Raw genomic sequence first — 16,900 nt, forward strand, 5'->3', positions numbered from 1 at the left:
TAAATGAGACCAACATCTTCCATACCTAACTCTCTTCTCATCGGATGTCTCACTGAAACATGCATTTCAAACTCTCCTACTTCCACAAACCCAGTATAGATTGGCAAAGGGGGTGTTATGTCACTTCTTTGGGAAAACATAAAAGGGCTAAATATCTCATGAATATGAGAATTTTCCTGAAACTTAGACTAAATATTCAATTTTTAATTTTTTTTTTAGACTCCCAGCTTGTTTACACTATATTTTATGATGTACCTTGTACTTTCACTATTTGAATGCTTCAAAACTCTTTTGACAATCATCAACTGACCTTTGAATTCCACAGCTGCAGTCTAATGACTGGACCTAAAATTTTCAGATTGATTGTAATTTACATTAAAATTTATAGCTACCTCACTATTATTGCAAGGTCATGTGGAAAATACATTTTCACTGTATCCATGTAATTAAAGAGGTAATATTTGTTGAGTAGTTTTGGGGGACAGTGGCAAATGCAGAGTTAAACAAATGACCAGTTTATGTTGAACTGAACATTCAGTGTTGATGGATCCTTAATCTCTAAACAGATGGTTTACCACAGTCCCGTTGTAGTTCAGAAGTACCTCTTGCATGAGAAAATGCAGTCATGCAGAAACAGTACAAACACTATTTGCTGCTGCTCCTTTTCTCTCTCTTCCTCCTCCTCTTTTTTTTTAAACAGAATGGAATGTTAGTTTAACTTTCATGCCCATAATGCCTTTTGGCCTTTTTACCTAGGACTTCTGTTTTGCTTCTAAATTAAGTTAATATGATGGATATGATGGACCCAAAGACCTTCAGTATGAACTGATTATGAACTCATTTTCAAGTTTGACTGTTTTGTTATTATCAGAAAACACTTCTTTTGCTTCACGTAACTTCTCAAATCATGGCATTTCAAATTTCTTAAGTCCTGTAATACTATAACTTATGAATAAGAGAGAGAAGAAAATAGAGATATTTTAGCTCCTGCTTTTGTTAACCCATTTTTGTTCTATGCATAAAAAGAAACAGGTCTCATTACTCAAAGTTGAAGATCTGCCAACTTGTAAGGTATTCCTTTTCATATGAGGAAGATTAAGTTCACATTTTATGCAAGTTCCCTAGTATGCACCTTTGTCTCTTGTCATACGGCACATAATTACTGCATTTCACTGCCAGCAATCATTCTTAAGTTAAAACCATCTATAAACCTCTCATTAGTAAAAATAAGATAATGAAAGTAGGATGTACGCCTTCAAAAAGAGAACCTACTGTTAAGGGAGTTAATCTCCTCATTACACAATAAATAAAGAATAAATAATTTTCACTTAGGGCTTTTCTTTCACATGCAATCAAAATAGTTTATGATAACAGATCTGCTGCCAAAGGCTTCATGAACACAGAGTTTTTTGCAGATGGTGTTGATCTTCCTTCTATACTGCATTCAAATAAGGTAGTTTTTTTTAAGTCACAACAGTTGACCAGATTTTGGTGCTGCTTGTATTACAGAGGGTGGAGAGCTCCTCCATACAGACAGTGTATTACAGAGGGCTCCCCGCCACCTATTTACAACCTCAGCCAGGATATAGACTGTTTTCTGGACAAGGAAAAGCCTGTGGTCAGACCAAATTATCTCTAAGAAGTTTTGTCCTGAACTGTAACTAAAGCATGGAGGCTGATATTGGCCCTGAGAATGGTTGTTGGCAAGTGTGACATTATTCTGTGCCAGGCAGAGACTTGGTGTGTATTCTGGTATTACCTCCCATATAAAAACCATATTCTCTTCCAATCCAGCTCCATCAAGCCAAAAGACAAAGAACTGGGAAACTAGATGTTTTTTCTTGTTGTCAAAGATTTTCACAGTTAAGAGGGAAGCCTGAAAAAGTTTCAGTGTTCCATGTTCCAGTGGGAATTTCATTCAAAATGAAAATACAGCTAAGATATCCTCCATGTCATATCAACCTTTTAAATGGCCTTTTCCTGTAGAAGGCCTACTGTGGGATCACTGGCGCCTATGTTTGGTACTAGCATGTAGTGGGCTGCTATACCCCTTGATGAATTTGCACTTTTAAAAGGGACAACAGAGAAGAAGGCAAAAAAGGGATAGAGGAAGGGAGGGAGGCTGGGAGGGAGGAAGAAAGACGTTGCAGATCCAATACAATAAGGAATGATATGAGGACTGAACTGTGTTCAAAAGTAGTGCACCATTGCGTATTGTGAAGTCTATGACATCCATATTGTGCTTATAGGATCACTGCACAAGATAAATCTCCAGGAAGTATTTTATCTTGGCTTTGGAATTCACTTGATATTTGTGTTTAGTGTATGCAAAGTGAAGGAAGGTCAGCTAAGTGTCTTGGTGTCCTGTCACAGTAGTGTCACCAGGAGAAAAAAGTGAAGAATAGAGTAGAAATAAGTTCAGGTGAGACTTTCAAAATTGACTATTGATTTTAACAGTAGAACTATGGGAATGCAGCCAGGTCATGAGAATGCTTTTACAGCCCTGCTCTTGTACCAGAAGACGGGTAGGCTAAATATACCTGAAAATTCAGGAAATAGGTTTTCTGAGTGAGGCAACCCAACGTTGTGCGGCTGCTTTGCAGGATTTTCGTACGGGATTTACAATGGAAGCACACAACCAAACAATTTTCAGGTAATTTTTCAAAACTTTTTAGCACCAGGGATAGCTTTTTATGTATAAAAGCTCTGCATTTCAAAATCAAAATTAGCAGACAAATAACATACTGAAGCAGCATACTGAAAGTTAGCCATGCCAAATTCCTCCCCTGCCTCCCCCAAAAACAGTTAAAAAATCTATTGAACAAAATTTTTTCCACATAGTGTCAAATAGGATGGAACTACAGCAAAAAAAATTTCTAAGAAACCTGAAATTGTAAAATATTAATTATAGTAATGATGAAAGATTCTAAATAAATTAGTTCTTCCAGAAGCCATCCATGAGAAATTATAGTGGGAGCCAAACCACAAGCACTTTTTTGCCTCTTTGAAAGATTTAGATGGAATGCTTTCCAAAACAGGGATGTGCTTGAGGGAAAAAGAAGAAAAGTAATCTTGTTAACCAAAATAAGTAGAATTCAAAATTACTTTTGGAGCTTTCCCTTTCCCATTGAGAGAAAACAATAGGAGGGGAAATGTTCCTAAACTAAAATTTGGTTCATAGGTAAAGTACACTTGCCATTGCAGGGTCGTCTTGCAGTTACAGAGTGGGAATATTCTCTAAGCTCCCTAATTTTATTCTTCCAAGTAACGTGACTTGCTAATTCTATCAGAACTCTTTGTGAATAAGAGAGCACATGAAGTTGGTTCTTTCAGGTGTGTGTGGTATGTATCCTAGAGTTATGAAGCGCTTTACAGTGAGAAATATCAAATAAAACCAGCTACATTGCACTAATGACTTTTCTCCAGGCTCTTTGAGTTTAATTACTGTAACCAGTAGCAAGTGCAAATATCACTTCAGTGTAATAGGTCACCTCAGGTCCAATTAGCCTACAACATGTGCAGAAATCACATAGTCAAATTGCTTGGTCACTGGTTAAGAGGCTCTCTGCATTTCCAGGAAGTTTAAATCCCCACCTGTTACATAAGCCAGCATCAACTTGCCTGCTAAATGTGGGCACTTATATTTGGGATTCATCAAAATCTGGGAAGCAGTTATTTCTTACACCATATTTATGAATAATGACAAGACGCTGCCAGCTGGTGTGTGTAAAGTTGTCTAGACCAATCTAAGAGCAGTATGTTTTTGCATCTTTTCTTATGGCAGCTTTGAAGGCCAAGGAGGCAGACTGGATAATTTTCCAGTGACTGCTAAATGACCTCAAATTCTAGTAGAAATAATGCCTGCAAACACTACAGCTTTGGTGGCTGTGACAAAAATACAAAAAAAAAAAAAGAAATTGGTAGGGTCCTAGAGCACTTACGCTTTAGGACAAATGTTGTCTTAGAGAAAAAGGAAGTTTTCTACCTAGGTCTAATATTTCATAATTTTGTAATGTGGAAATTTTGAGTTATCATCACAATTACACAGTGCTGATCACTCTTTGAAATATGATCATGAGCTAAGATTTGGAGGTGTGACCTAGTGGGGTAGGCAGTTGTATCTGCAGTGCATTCTACAGGGTTCCCTAGTGAAAGACTGCACGATGGAATTTCTTAAGTTTGTTTTCCTTTTTAAACCACATTTACTGACATCTTTTCAAATGCATTTCTATCTTGTGTACATGTTGAATTCTAGATAGCTGTACAGTTGTGTGATATAACTTGGGTGTTTTTTTCTCCCTGTACTTTTTTTTTTTACTAGAAGGGAGCAGTCCTAAAATCAACATCCAAAATTCAAGCTGTCTGTAGTACGGGTGAAAATCCTAAACAAAAATACTGGATTCTGAGAGGGACAATGCATGGGGATTTAAAAAAGAAAGGAAAAAGATGATGTGAGGAAGATATGGGATGAAGCAGACTTTTATGAAAGAGAAAATTTTTTGTAAGAGAAAGGAAGTAGAGAAAGGCAGAAGAACTGTAAAGGAAAGTTATATTATGAGGGACCTAATTTATTCCATGAGGCATAAATGTTTTGACATAGACTTCAATTCCATCTCTAGATCAGAGGACACCAGCTGATACCATGATTACCACAAATTGAATTCTTTAGTTCTTCCTAATAAAAATTACCTATAGATTTATTGGGAATATCCTTGTCTTTATGCATAATAAATATTCAAGTCATGCTGAAAAATAACTTAGAGCGTAGCTTTGTAGGCAGAAATATTTGATAATGATTATAAATGCCTCTCATAAATCTCTAAATAACATACAGCCAGTTCCCCTGGGTGATCCCTTGAACAGGCATATATACTATTATTTTTAAAAAGATTATGTGGGTAAAACCACTAAAAGTAGCACGGACACAGTTCATGCTAATATTTTGTCACTTTGAGGACTTACTTCTCTTTTAATTTTTTATTTTACTGTGTGCTCATATCTAACAAGTGCTCATTTAAAGAAAATTGAGTTTAGCCACGTGTAGTAAAAAGATATAATTCTACTGATCTGCTGAAAAAGAGAGGTAAAGTTGTAATTCCACAGATCTCTCGAAAGAGAAGTCAATTTCAAAACATGTTAAAGTTTCCACCTCTTGCCCCACTGTGCCACCATATTGTAGAAAAGGAAGATCAGTGAGAGAGTTTATTTATTATTTTGTTTTACACCTGGATACGAGTGTCTGTGGGGAGGATCATGACTCTCAGAGGCATCTAGGCAAACTGTGACTCATTAGACATTCCTGAAGTGTGGTGAAATGGAAAAGTCAACGGAGCGCTGTAATATCTGGGTATAAGTTACTCAAGGACAGTTAAGAGTATAGTGTTGAAGGATTAGCATTATGTGGTACATTTTCCATTTAATTAACTAGATGATGCCACTCCAACTACAGTGGTATCTGTAGGGAAATAAATCTCCTATCAATATGCATGTTTAGAGCTCCCAAGCCAAAAGCACAGCTTACTCAGCAAAGAGAAATTGCATTTCTCTTTGGAAATGAATGGACCTATCTGTGGCACTGCATAAATAACCTTGTATTTTTTGCAGTGAAAACTTGCTCACATCTCCAGAAGATGCACTCATCCATGTTTAGGGAAAGTATGTTAAGATTCTGCATTTCTTGTTGAACCATAAGTAGGCGTCAGGATAATTCTATCACTGAATAGACAGAGGGAGCAGATTCTCTTCTGTGCTGGCTGCTGTCTGTTCTTGTATCCCTGCCATGCCTCCTTAGCCTTGCAAAATCTCTGGTTTTTCATTGGGAGCCTCAGTTTCATGACATTTTCCCCGTTATGGAGATTCCAGCTTTGTTGTCTGAGCACCAGAGTGAATGGGTCTCACTACATCTTCTTCCTGTGCTAATCAACAAGATGTCATTTGCATTTTTTGCACTCTCTTCTCCCAGAAACAAAAGAGAGAACACCAAGTAGCTCCAAAATGAGAGAGGGATGGGATGAAAATAACTTCCATCAGTTTCTGCTCTCCTTTTCCTTCACCACCCACTGGAGCTGATAACAGGCATAAAAGAATAGGAGGCCCAGAAAAAAGGTTGATTAATTCAGGTGATAAGCGAAGGATTGGTTTGCACAGGTGTTCACCTACATATTTCAGTTTATTGTGGTTTTTACTGGTGATGGTGCGAACTTGAGTTTGCAGGGCTGGCAGTTAAGGATAAGTACAACCATGTCCCATTTTGCTCCTCTGATGAGCTGCAGTCTAATGGCAGTCACGTAATAGCTCTGCACATTGCTCTATCCTGTGATTTTAAAGAGCATCCTTAGATAAGCTGCTCTTGTGGAAGGCCTCTTCCATTGTTGGTAAATGGTACTTGAGGCTGTCAGCCAGTGCTGAAACTCTGGTTGCCCTCCTGACTGACGTCAGATATGTTTTGGGCATTCAGTGTTATCAGGTACATTCCAGGAATGGCTAACAAAACTGGCAGGGACTAAGAAGATCAAATTTCTGTGGTTTGTGCCCAGGATGCACCTCAAGAAGTCTCATTCGTAAAAGACATTATATTCATTATATTTAACCAGCGAGGATTGTTGTCAAGTCATCTGAGGATTTCTTTCCACGCAGCTCATCTAAGAGTGATAAACCAAGAGCTGACATAATCTTTTCACAATACAAACATCATGATAGAAAAAAATATGCGTTTTTTTCCTTTGTTAAGGAAACAAGTCTATACTGTTTAGCACAGGATCTTTTCCTACTACTATTTTGCATAGACTGGTTGTTATCAATGTTATGACAAGAGTACCTGACCTACGAATCATTCTCTTTTGCAACCATTCCAGCATTCCAGACTTCTGACAGCAATCATTAAATGTATAGTAATAATTTTAAAGAACCCCAAGTAAACAAACAAACAAACAAACAAGCAAAAAAAAAAAAAATTGAGAAGGATCTCCTCCTTTATTTTCAGCACAGATCAAGTGCCTTCACTCTTTTTTGCCTCACACTGAAAAAGAAATCCAGGCAAATAAAAATCGAATAGCAAAACCCCCACTGGACTGATCTACATCCTTAGAGTGGTGTGAATGATCACTTGGAACTCTGTCATTCTGGGAGACATGACTGCTCATATGTGTCCCTTATATTATTGTGAAGGTGAGAGTACTCAGGATGTACAACCTCTATGTTCCATTTTGGAAAACAAATTGCTTATTTAGAGTATGAAAAACTACCTAGGATAATTAATTTTTTTGAGATTTCTATCCTCTCTTCCAGGTTTCTATGCCTGCACATTGTGGGGCTGGGTATGCTAAAGGAATATGATATGTTTGGGAAGATGAACATGTCCTGTGGTTGCACATAAGCTTTTCCAGAAGCTAATTGGAGGGAATTTTTAAAAACACCTTTCACAGACAATCTTCTGCTCCCCTTCAAGGTGGATGCTTGTAGAAAAAAATAAAGAAATTCGACTGTTTTTTCCTAAGAGCCCAAAGACTGGAAGCACTTCAATCATGCCCAGCCTAAATTCTGATTCGGTTTCTCTAATAGACGGTATCTTTTTTTACAGTGGCAAGGTTGACAGATATGTTGATACAATTTGCAGATTGTTTTCTGTTTGAAAGTTAATTTTTTGAAAGGCACAGGTGGAATATCTTACTTCCTGCTTAAATTATTCCATTGAACTCCAATATGACTACTCGCAGGTTAGATAAGTATGCAACAATACAGATTTATTACTTAGGCTTATAAACTGTGGCGTCTGTGAGTTGTGTGCAGCTTAAAAAGCATATCTCAGAGATGGCTGACATTCAGTTGTGTGTGAAATGCAGTTTGTGGGCCAAACTTTGCGCTTGTCTACATAAATCTGCTTCAGTTCAAATGAAGTCTGTAGAACTATTCCTGGTTTACCCTGGAGTCATTGAGGGATGCCATTCATTTCAAAGACAAAGTACATTAACAAATGTTAAGTTCTAAAAATCTTTGGAGCCACAGAATTTATTAGCCATTTTAACATCACTGTGTCGTGTCTTATTTTCCATCCCCAGCCAGTGGAAAATCTTTAGATAACCAGGTTGCTGGATGTAGTTTGTGTCTAAAAGGTGTGATTCTGAGCAAATATATTTCATACTGTTAAAATGGCTTAGGTATATCTCCAGGTGGCAAAATGGGATTTTGAAAACTACCTTATATATTGAAATTGAAGTGTTAGGCTGTCTTTGATGCAGAATCATCATTGCTGCTTATGGATGAAATGGTTGGTGCCCAGTGGAAGCTAAATCAAAAAGAATTTCACATAGTTGTGTCACAGTTATTTTGTAAGCTTTTGTAACTTTTTGTAGTGAGGTCTGTTGGGTTTCCCCCTTGGCCTCAAGGACCCATCTATTTCACTACTTGGCGTCCTCTGAAGATACTGCTAATTTTCACATATTTTGTGGTTTTGTAGTGCGGCAAGGTCCCACTAGGTGCTAGACAAACAACTTCTGTATTTGTGATTTAAGCCACATTTGCACTGGGCTGTCAGAGGTACAGGATTAGTATATCATTCCAGCTGATTGGTTGTCCCTCCCAAATCCTTCAGGGAGATTTGTACACTGGAAATTTCAGGCAACTTTCAAGTTTTTAATTTGAAATAATCATCAAAATACCCAAAACTATTATTACAACATCAGTGAACAGTCTGTGGCATTTTAGTTGTTTTTCTAAGGAGTGCACAGTCTTTTGTTCCACAAGTTGTTTTCCGTTTGCTGTTCCTTACAAAAACCTCTTCAATATGCTGTTTTTTCAGAATATGTTTTTAATCAAAAAGTACATGTTGATGTTTTACGATAAGGCAGGAGGAAAGACTGGCCACACCCTAAGGAAAATGCTCTAATCCTACAGCCTACTTGTTCCCTTGCTTGGAAAATCTTGTTGGCTCTCTGAATATTCAACACCATTCAAATTTGCCTTTTGCTCTAAAAAGGATGCAAAACACTAAATCCCTTCTCCAAAACCGAATGCTTGTAATGTTATGAAAAGGGAGAACAGATGGTAGCATAAAGCTTAAGGGGAAAGTATAGCACTTTAATTCAAATTGTTTGACAGAGCTAAAGACAGCCACTTAGTTACCAATTGCTTAAGTTATTTATGCCCCTTTGTGTAAAAGAAGAAAACAAGGAAATTAAAATGTTTTGTACATTCAGAGAGAAAAGGGTAAGATAAGGCAAAACGGTAGTTTATTTGATTATGCTGCTTGCTAATAGTAATGCCCAAAATGTGATGGATCTTACTAAGCAGCCTTACAGAATCATTAGAATAATTGAAAACTAATTGTATAATAAGTTATCGTATAATTTTGGTTTCACAGTGGACAAGTTTACCCTGTTACAATGTGATAGCCTACTAGGAAAATATTCAGAGCTTCATAACTTGGAACCTTTTGGAATTTTCCTTCCACTTTTAACTAAATTAGTTTTGCAGTTCCTCAGGATTTAGATTGTGATTCAGTGCATTAACTTGTCCCCATGCTGCTTTGATTGAACAGCAAAGCATCCATTACCAATGCCATATCCAAAGTGACGTTTCCATACAGACTGCCTGCTGTTTCATTCATAACCACAAGGCAGCCCAAAATGACTTTACCTCTTTTTACAACTTGCAAGGAGTTAATGGACTGTGCTGGCCCCCTGCCAAAACCTTTAAGAAACTTTATTAATGTGTTATGAGGCTGGGACACCATAGTGCGGGATTTTATTGGTTGCTCATTTTAATGAATAAAAATATGTATGCACAATTAAAACCAGGTTTTCAAGCTATTGCCTTCTAGTAAATGTTAAGTCTTTGACAATGATATTCCTAATGTTTTCTAATGACAGTTTTGTATATTTCTTTCCATAATGCAAAACTTTGCTCTGCAAGGATAAATTTGTGTTGTGAATGTTCCTTTCCATGCTAGCACCACCTTTGGCCCTGAGAGTCCTCCTTTCTGATGGAGAAAAAGAAGTATTGAAAGCTTCTGGTTGGACTTTACCATAAAAGACTGTGAAGGCTGCATGACTGTGGAGACATAGTCAGTCTGTACACACTATATTAAGAGCTAACATAATGTAAATAGCTTCAAAATGAATGCCAGAAGTCAGTTACTGGTAGGCTGGTTGTCTGGTGTGATTTAAGAGTTATTTTGCAAACATTTCTCAACAGGCGATGGTTCCTCTTACCCATCTTTAAAATTTAGAATTCACTCAAACAGTGAAGTAAGTAAGACTAGGTGATGCACTCAACAAGTTCTAATGCCTGGGAACAAGAATAAAGAAGGTTCATTGCAGAAATATATGTGAACACTTTATTAAAAGCAGGCTGTTTCATCACTCTTCCTTCCATCATTAAAAAATAAAAGTGATCACTTAAGAGTCCTTGTTCACTAAAAAGTATCCCAATTTCCAGTCCCTGGATACTTTTCTCTGAAACCTATGAATACTATCAGGGAAAAAAGTAATCATAGATTTAATGGGGATAACAATAGGAAATATAGAAAGAAGTGTGGAAGTGAAATTCAGTAGTGGATGGAATGAAGAGTTGGTAGCAAAGCAGAAAGTTTAAATAAAAATGCCTCAGTCTGTTTAAATAGTTTATTATATTAGCACATGTTGACAACTGTTGATTTCTCATAAAAGTTTCCATTCTGCTTTCAGGCCTCTCATTTGGACTTGAAAATTTCAAATCTTGATCTCTTAGAAAACAGTCATGCTTTGCATATAATTTGAGCAAAGAAGATGACAATGGTTTGCATGTATAAGGAGACTCAAAAAGGACAGTCCTTGGTATCAAAACAGCATGATCTTTTGATTTTTGTTTACACTATTTGCCTGTGAAAAATACCTTGAGATAGAAAAACTGTATGCTGGGGACCCTGAAGAGCGTTGCACTGATTATTTTAGGTTTGAGGGACGTGCACAGCATTTTTGCAGGAATAGTGCTTCGGAATCCCAGGTGTAGCTCAGCCTAGATTCCTCCTCCCCTTTAACCTCTAATACAGTAGCTGTCTATTGTGGACATGTCTGACACAGCTGAAGTTGGCCATGGGCATATGTACTTCGTGAACAAAGCTCTCAAGGAGATGCTTCATTTGGTAGGTCATCTTCAGCTGAAGATTGGAACTCAGGAATATGTTTTCCATGTAAAATGGAGGCACCCTTCTGCTAATAGAGATTCTATTAGAAAAATTAAAATTTTTGGTTTAATTTTACATGTACATATGTGCACAGGTGCTGCATGAGTATCAGTACAGCATGAATTTGACTTCTTTCTAAGTTTATATAAAGCCTTAAATGCATGAATATTTAAGGCATTACATTCACTTGATGCACAACTTTAAAAATGGATTACAAAAACTACAGTGCATTTGGCTCAGAGAGCTAAGAAATAAAAGGTATTGCCAACACCGATTGTGACACCTTGACTTTCAAGCATCTATCTCTGCAACTTTGTTTTTTGCATACAGCTTTTTTATACTTCAGGCAAGATAGATTAGAAATCTCTGCATGTGTAGAGTAAACAAATAATAAATTGATGTAAAACCCAGAATTATGTTGTGATAACTTTTATCTCCTTTTTTAGAGTAAAGTACACAATTCAGCATTCTCTTCCAACAGATTTTTATGGAATTTAGCCATAAATTCCAGCCACCAGCTAAGGAATTCAAGGAAAGTGAAGGTCTTATTCATAACACTTATGTAAAACTGAAACATCTTTAGTAATGCTCCTGATAGAAGAAATATTTTAAGTTTTCCTGTCTTGGAAATTTTCAACAAAAGGAAGACAATGTAGGAGTAAGTGTAAATAAAAATAAAATACATCTTTATCCTTCTTTCCTTTGAACACTTCAGCAACCCATGTACCAGTGAAAATGTGAACCAATTGGTAGAACTTTTCTAAATACACAGGTGGAACTGCTAAAATACTGCTAAGATACAAGGATGTTTCCTACAGCATTAAAATTAGAACATGAGTATAATGGAATATTTTTTAATACTGTAAATGGAATTTCACCATCATTTGAAAGCTGGAATAGGTAAAATTTGTCCACTTTGGATTTAGTAAACCTGTTTGCGGTAGCATGCAGAACCCAGGGACTGGGGATGCGAACTCATTTTCTTACTGCTTATAGCATGAGTGTGCTGAGTTACATGCAAGTATATAGTAGTCTTTTATCGCTAGTCACTGGCCTGGTATCAGGATGGCCAGAAAAAGTGAGCTGGACAAAGCTGTTCTTGTATATCTGGTTTTGGTGTCTCATAAATGAACAGAATTGTGTTCTTGAGCACTTTCAATATTTCTTTCAGTCCAGGGGAAGTTTTGGGATTCCCAGTAAACTAAGTACTTGGTGCTTCCATGGAGGAAAACGGCCCGTGTTTGTTCAGTGTTTAAAAGACTCAGTGAGGGTGAGAAATGGGGAACAGATAGACATTTATTTTTAAAATACGTATGTGCATTTGAAAGGAAGAAGAATGGCACAATAATTACAGAATGAAACTTCATCTGTAGAGACTGTAAGCAGCAGATAAGATAGAGAAAATGACATGATTTTTTGAAGATGTCCCTTTGCATACTTGCCTGGTAAACCTAGTCCCTTTCTAGTTTTGTCCCCTTTTTTTTTTGGTAGAGAGTAGTTTAGAGGTACACTAATTAAATATTAATAGAAGAGATGCTCTTTGGAACCTTAACCCCAGCTCACTGGAACCTTACAAGGACATCAGTATTACACAGCTGTGTGACTTTGACCCTGATTACTAATTAAACAGAGGTGAAAGTCACTTAATTCAGAAGCATGTTGAGCGGAGAAAACTATCACAGTGCATGTCGTCTCTATTTAATGGGACAAAAATTTGCTCAATAGAGTCGAAAGGATTAGAAATGAAATACAGTTATATAAATAATTGACTGGGGTTGATATGAAGTCTTCTGATACAACGTAGCCATGGACAATAAGCAGTTCATGGATCAGTTGACTAGCATTTTCACAAAAAGCTCGTATTCAAATGTTATTATATAATGATAGTTGATAGGGAGGCTTAAGAGCGTAAAATAGATAGGGGCAGCACCCACAAGACAAGCTTTGTATTCACTTAGTGTCTGTAAGGTTGTGATTCTTCTACTAATGGAATATTTTTTTCTGGTGAGGACACTTTCTATTTTCTTTTTTGTTCCAAGTGATGCTAAAATGCCTGTAGAGTTTCATTTTATAAAGGAAATTCAATGAAAATGTCATGATGCACTTTTCAGCTGTCACTACCCAAGCCACCAGAATCTCGTGAAACTGCCCGGCAAGCGATAGGAAAGCAGTGAAATGCCTTTGCTCTGGTTGTGTACAGTTATGGTTGAAGCAGAGTACAAGGTCTAAGGAATCTCTCAATTTATTTGTTTTGACGTTGGACACAAGGAAAGAAGAGTCTTCCGTCTATTATACAAACAGAACAGGTAAGGTTTTCTAATTCTGGCCAAGGGTGGCATACCTTGGTGAGGAGGTCCACCTCAGATAAAATAGGGACTGTCATCACAGCAAAGGCTTGAGATGTTTGGAAGGGTTTTGTACATTTTGCAGGTTGCTTGGAAAAGAGAGTGATTTTCTTTTAAAGTCAGCAAATGCAATCAGTGGGAAGGAGGAATTAAGTGTCTGAGGCTTTGCTGGTGCCTTGTGCCTGAGCACAGAGTAGGTGTGCTTTGCAAAGGTCCCAACGTGTGTGCTCCTGGCACAGGGGAAGCATATGACGATTTCTGCATAATTTAAAACAATAAAGTAAGCTTCTCTTCAGGAAATTCCTCCTCCCCCCTTTTTTCCCCGGTGATGGGATATGTGGAGCAGTCAGCATGTTGTCTAACTCACTGCCATGTACAGTGTACTGGTGAGCCTGCTGTGACCGACCTGCAGTGCCAGCTCCCACTCTTGTCTGGAAAACCAGCTCCTTGCCTCAGTTAAAAGAGTCTGATGGTTTTAGAACCAGTTTTGGCTTTTGCCCTTCACACAGGAAGACACTAGATCGACGACATTTCAGGATAACTGTTTGGCAGCCATTTTAGATACTGCCTGTGCTGAGAGCTCTCTGGCTGCCAAAAATTGCAGACACTCTGTGCCAAAACACTCTTGGCAGTAGAGATAAACTTTGCAGAGATACACAGTCCAGAAATATCTTATAATTACAAAGCACAGGGGGCAGAATGTTTTTACAATACAGCTGTGCTAATGTAAACATTTAATTTGGCAGCCATCTCCACCCACTTTTCAATTAACCGGGTTTATGCAGATACTTTAGGTCTGCAATAAACTTTATTGCTGCTTCTCCTAGAGTACAGTTTATGAAACACAGATTTGAAGTATTTTGGGTGGTTTCTATCCATTTAGCTAGGCACATTGAAAATGTTAGGCTGTTGTAAAGGGAAGTGTCAATTCCTGTTTTAAAATGCCTTAGCTCTGGCTTCACTAAAAGCCTTTGCTTTAAAAGTATATATTAATTGGGGCCTGTCTCCTTTGCTTTTTCCCAAAGCAAGTAACAGGATATTAATAGAAAGAAATGAAATCACTTAAAGGGCTACAAAAGGACATTTGTGCTGGTGGTGATCATTAAAAAAGACAAATGTTCCTGGTGATGCAAAGTGGTGCTAGAGAGAATAGCTCTGAACAGCAGTCCTTACAAGTATAATTGCAATAATTGTGTGATAGCTGCAGTAATTGTTCTTGTAGAGTAAAAGAAAAATAATTTCCAATCACAAGGATTATTCAGTCTTAGATGGTAAAAGCAGCCAAAGAGCCTTTCCTGAAAACTCCAGAATGCTGGAGGTTACAGTATTTTAAAATGAGATGAGTTAATTGGCTTTGTGAAACTGGTTAATGTTTTATAATATAAGAAGACCTATTAGATAAAACCTTTTCACTGACTATCAAATAAAATAACTACCTCTAATAACTTCTGCATTTTGTGGGAATGAAAACCTTCAGTGTGACTTTGAAAGGCCAAAAGGTGGAGTCCTTCCTCACAGTCTCCCCCCAATCCTGTGAGGGATCAGACCATGTCAGAGGGGCTGTCCCCGGTCTGGACGGCTCTGTATTTAGGAGCTAGGCAACACAGAGTAAGCACAGGCACAGAATAAGATTAGCATGTCCTCTAGGGATGCCAGACTTCAGGATTCAAAGGATCACTTCAGTTTGGACAAGCTGAGGAGTAGGACAGATGGTTGGTTGGTTTTTTTTGAAAGTACGTTGAGACTTTAGTTATGAAACTTGGATGGGCAACCAAGAAGAAGCTGTTTTTTCTACTTTAATTCTGACATTTGTGTTTCCAGGCCAAGCCACTCATTGTTGATAATTATGCAGTAGCAGCAGCAGAATGAAGGCTTTTGATTGTCCCACAGCAGTCTGGATGATGGTCTCTGCCCCACAGAGCATTCAGCTTTGGTTTGCATGTGTGTGGGGCCAAGATGTGGCGGCGTGAGGCAGGGGATGACTAGTTAAGGACGTTGAAGTGCCTTTACAGCTGACGTGCAGAAACTTGTTGGGGACTGGTTGAAGTATTTTTGCTTTAAACTTCAAATAAGAGAAGAAAAGGTATGGAAGTAGATACAAAAGTGATAAGACTGAGGGCATAGTTTACCAGAAAGTTTCTGAATGGGTGTTATCGCCCAAAAGCAATTCAGTGGAAATAACTACCTCATTTTTTTAATGGATTCCAGAAAGTTTGTTTGAAATTGTGAAATTGTGAGTGAACAAGGGCTTCTTTCTATTGATTTGCCCTTTCCCAATTTTCATTGAAGTGAGTTAATCTTAAATACATTTTTTAAAAAAGTGAATTTACTTTTTTATTGTAGATACCATATAAATGTGATTAAATTAGTAAGTACTAAAGCATAACAACATATATATCTTAAAAAACTAATTGAAGAAGGTCAGCAAAAACAGGTGTTAAACACTAATGACGTAAGCATCCTAGATGTAAGGATAATTCTGTCTCTGAAATCTCTTGAGCTATAAACTTTAGCTGTGAGGAAGGGCATATAGTTTATGCATGGGATCCCACACGGTTGTTTACTGCAGGAATCCAGAATGACTTCTTGTCCTGCATGATCACAAGACATTTTCTTACATTCCTGTTGAAGGAAGTGTTCATTACTTTAAATTTATAGTCTTCTTACTTTTAATCAATCAATCAATCAATCAATCAGTTTTGCTCATAAATTGGAGTTACCTGTTTTTCTTACCTGCTGTCTCCTTTATAAGGAATACAGCATTGTTGCTGTGATTAGAGTGTAAGTACAGTACAGAAAACAGTGCTTTTCAGAGTAGTATGAAACTTTTTAACAGGCTTGGCCTTTTCATGGACTAAAAAAATTCAGTTTGGTGGAGAAGGACCATGATGAGTGGGATCCTTATTATCGCCTTTATTAGGTCATGGGAGTCTGTGAGAATGATGGTCATGGCCCAAAGGCAGAGTCAGCATTTTAAAAAATTATGCTTTGTAATTCATTGGTGTTAAAATAACGTGTTGTCAAGATAGTAAAAGCCTGGCCACAGGAATGAAAGATCTGAAAGGCAGTGAGAAATGCATTCCATACCTGAAAAAAGATTGTTTATCAGTCATCTTTGACAACAGTACTTTAATGGATTATTGGTAAATAAAGAACTGTATAAAATGCAATCCCCCCCTATCGCCTCTCTTCCCAAGGCTTTACTGAACCATGGAGGTTATCTGGGGACAAAATAGCCCTTGTATTTTTTCTCTATGAATAAGCCTCCTAAACAGCTGGGGTTGGCCCGAGGTGATTTTGCTCCGCTCTGGGAGAGCAGAGTCTCTGTACAGCTGCTGAGGGCCTCCTATGTGAAAGACAATCTCCAGGTCTAGCAGGGAGCCAGACCTTCCTG

At 37.6% G+C, this 16,900-nt stretch overlaps 1 protein-coding gene across 11 annotated transcripts in view; it reads left to right on the forward strand.

The window, feature by feature from the left end:
* Nucleotides 1-16,900, forward strand: part of NFIB (nuclear factor I B) — a 264,049-nt gene that overhangs the window by 160,755 nt on the left and 86,394 nt on the right. The gene's annotated exons all lie outside the window — the stretch shown is intronic.

This window comes from Corvus cornix, chromosome Z (genome assembly GCF_000738735.6).
Source record: "Corvus cornix cornix isolate S_Up_H32 chromosome Z, ASM73873v5, whole genome shotgun sequence".
Lineage (NCBI taxonomy): Eukaryota > Metazoa > Chordata > Aves > Passeriformes > Corvidae > Corvus > Corvus cornix.